The sequence below is a fragment of the Lipotes vexillifer genome, unplaced genomic scaffold (genome assembly GCF_000442215.2).
Source record: "Lipotes vexillifer unplaced genomic scaffold, Lipotes_vexillifer_v1.1 scaffold697, whole genome shotgun sequence".
NCBI classification, from domain to species: Eukaryota; Metazoa; Chordata; class Mammalia; order Artiodactyla; family Lipotidae; genus Lipotes; species Lipotes vexillifer.
In genome coordinates, this window is record NW_006779498.1 from 491165 (window position 1) to 494633 (window position 3469).

A 3469-nucleotide genomic window follows, 5' to 3' on the forward strand; every position below is an offset into this window, starting at 1 on the left:
TATCCCAACTAGAGAAAGTTAGTTGGGATTGCATATGAAATCTTGCTTGCCTTATGCCCCAAAAGACCTGTATAGCATCCTGAAAACCAGTGGCCCATTGTTCACACCCATCTACACACACTGTATTCCTCTCCCTCGGTAACCTCTGTGGGAATCCTTCCTGAGCTACTACCAGGACATCAGCAAGTCTGAAAGTGGAGCATCTGTTGATAAATCCCGGTATGTCGATCAAAACAGCTTTGACATGGTTGTCCACCTTCTAGTCCCCACATCGACCTGGGGCCTTTGCAATTTTAAGACTGTTGTAATTGGTCCCATCCCTTCCAGGTGACCCTGGCAGGTTAGAGAGGAGAAGCAATTCAACCACAGTTGCTTCCTGGCAGTCTTTTTCCAGTAGGATTTCCGAGTTCTGATTTGGGATTTTCTCTTTCATGAGGTTTTGAAGCCAAAGCGAGTCCGTTTGACAGAATTACCTGTCAATTGCTAGAAAAACAAGACTACGGAGGAGGTAGGCTGTACAAACATGGGCAGAGGACGGCAGACATTAGTGAGACAGAAAGGGACCCTGTGTACTAAGAAAACATCCCAGGACATTGTTCAGAGGCAGATCTCACCTGCCCTGTAAGTGGAGAGGACAGAGAGGTGGCAGAGGTGAGAAGGGTATGCTTTGCCTTTCTTTAAGTGAACTTGGACACGTCCTGACCTTGGCGACCAGCTTCCCTGCCCAGCAGCTCCCGCTCACCTCTGCAGTGGGCTGTTTCCCAGCTCCTCCAAGGTCCTGGCACAGCTCAAGCCCGCTTTCTCTTCCTTCAGCCCCGACGTTGGCAGCTGCTGTCGCTGTGCTGCCGCCTCACCCTGTTATTAGTCGGTAGGCTGGGACGCTGGCCAAGGTGATCATGTTACAGAGCAGCCTACTGGCTCCGGCCAGGCACGTGACGGGAGAAAGAATTTGGGTCTGTTTTGACGAGAGACAAAAGCGCCCTTCTTGCCAAAGGACATCTCCTGAAAGCTGAGAGGAAATGCGCAGTTCAAGCCAGAGCTGGAAAAAGCTCGTTTGACTGACCTCTGGGCTTGTTTTTCTTCTTTTTAAAAACTTCCCGCATCTTCCTCAACTTAAGAAAATGTCACGGTCCCCTAGAGGCAGTTTCGATAAGAGGCGTGGGTGTCAGATCATGTTGAAGGCAGAAGATGGGCAGTTCAAGTGAATAAAAAGGTGACATGGACCACAGGGCCTCATTTTCTCATTTTTGATTGCTTCTGTTGCTGCTGAGGGCAGCCAAGGGAGGAGAGATGTATCAACTACTACTGTTCGGTCTAGATGCAGGAAAGGAACCCCTGGAGAGGTGAAGTTTACACTTTGAAACAGGTGAAATTAGAACACAGGATGACCCGTGATGTAAAAAGGTGAGACCTTTGAAAAAGAAGTGAGCTTTTATTTTTAAATTTCTAAAAATTATTTTTGAATAGGTAATAGGTATGTCTAATATAAAAAACAAAAGGGTCAGAAGAGTGTACAGTAAAATGCAAGTCTCGCGGGCCTCTCACTGTTGTGGCCTCTCCCGTTGCGGAGCACAGGCTCCGGACGCGCAGGCTCAGCGGCCATGGCTCACGGGCCCAGCCGCTCCGCGGCACATGGGATCCTCCGGGACTGGGGCACACGAACCCGTGTCCCCTGCATCGGCAGGCGGACTCTCAACCACTGCGCCACCAGGGAAGCCCGAGAGCAAGTCTTTTTTTCCTCCTTCCCAGTCCTCTACTTCTCCCGAGAGGCAACCCCTGGGACGAGTGTTTTGTATATCCATCCAGAGCTTGTCTCTGTAAATAGAAACATATATATCTCCCCATCTTTAGAAACAGCTTACCATATATGCTTGTTATGCTCCTTGCTCTTTTCACTTAGCACGCACATATGGAGATTGTTCCATATAGTACCTTTAAGAGCTACAATGTTCTTTTTAAGGCTGAGTGCTGTCCCGTTGTCTAGATGTGTCATACTCTATTTGGCCAATAAAGGACCATATCTTAGTCATCTTTCCCTGACTAACTCCTTGCACAGCACAAAGCTCAGTAGACATTCAATGTTCGTTACAAATTTTATTTCGTACAACTTGTTCCTGTTTTTCATCATCTCTCCTTTTAGAGGTACCAATATTTTTTTCAATATTCCAGATATTTGCATAATGTATATGTTCCTGGCCATCCAAGTCTGCCTTGTGCCCTGATCAAACCTTTGCTACCTCACTTCCAAGGCCCGCCTTAATCTAGCTCCTCTCATATAACTTTATTCCTCACGACTTCCTATTTTCCTATGCTCTAAGCATCACTGTCATGTGCAAATATTTATTGATCACTATGTACAGAAAAATTTTTTCTCTTTTCTGTCATGCCTACCTCCAAGTAATTGCTTATACTAATCCTCCCACCCAGAATTTCCTTCCTTGTCTTGACCACTACTCTGCCTCTGGTTCTTTTTTATATATATATAAATTTGTTTATTTTATTTTTCGCTGTGTTGGGTCTTCGTTGCTGCACGTGGGCTTTCTCTAGTTGCGGTGAGTGGGGGCTACTCTTCGCTGTGGTGAACAGGCTTCTCATCGCGGTGGCTTCTCTTGTTGCGGAGCACGGGCCCTAGGCGTGCGGGCTTCAGTAGTTGTGGCACGTGGGCTCAGTAGTTGTGGCTCCTAGGCTCTAGAGTGCAGGCTCAGTAGTTGTGGCGCACGGACTTAATTGCTCTGTGGCATGTGGGATCTTCCCGGATCGGGGCTCAAACCCATGTACCCTGCTTTGGCAGGTGGATTCTTAACCACTGCACCACGAGGGAAATCACTTGTTCTTTTCTTTCGGAACTTTCTTAGCTTATGTGTTCAACACTCCCTAGAGTAGCAGGTAATTTTTTCTGTAATCAGGTCAAATAGAAGCTTTATGTATCTTCACGGCTCTAATAACTCTCACACATAGTAGGTTCTCAGTAGAGCTTACACAAACGAGTTATCTCTCTGGTCCTCTGGGTTTTCTCTCCATTCTAATTCTGAGGACTTGCTTGGCTTTCCTGTTATTTCAAGGTTGTGTAAGATGGCCCCTCCCTTAGCTGGTCTCCTTTAAAGGAGGAGAGGCCCTGAGATCCTGGAAGAAGGTAGATCTGGGTTCAAACTGAGCACTGCCACTGACCAGCTTTGTGACCTTGGCCTCTCTGAGTCTCAGTTTCTTCGTCTGTAAAATGAGCCAGTTGGATTAGAGGATCTCTGAGGCCCATTCTATTTCTAATGGAGTTGACACTTATAACTGTCTTTACCAGTTTTTCTGGAATATATCCCTTATCCCACAAACGAACACATCTGGTTAGAAACTTCAGAGATATTCTGAAGCCTTTGGATCCCGTTGCTCCTAGAAAATCACAGAATGTTACAGAAGTTCAAAACAAGATTCTCAACACTGGTCACATTAAAAAAAAAAAAAAAAAAAAAAAAAA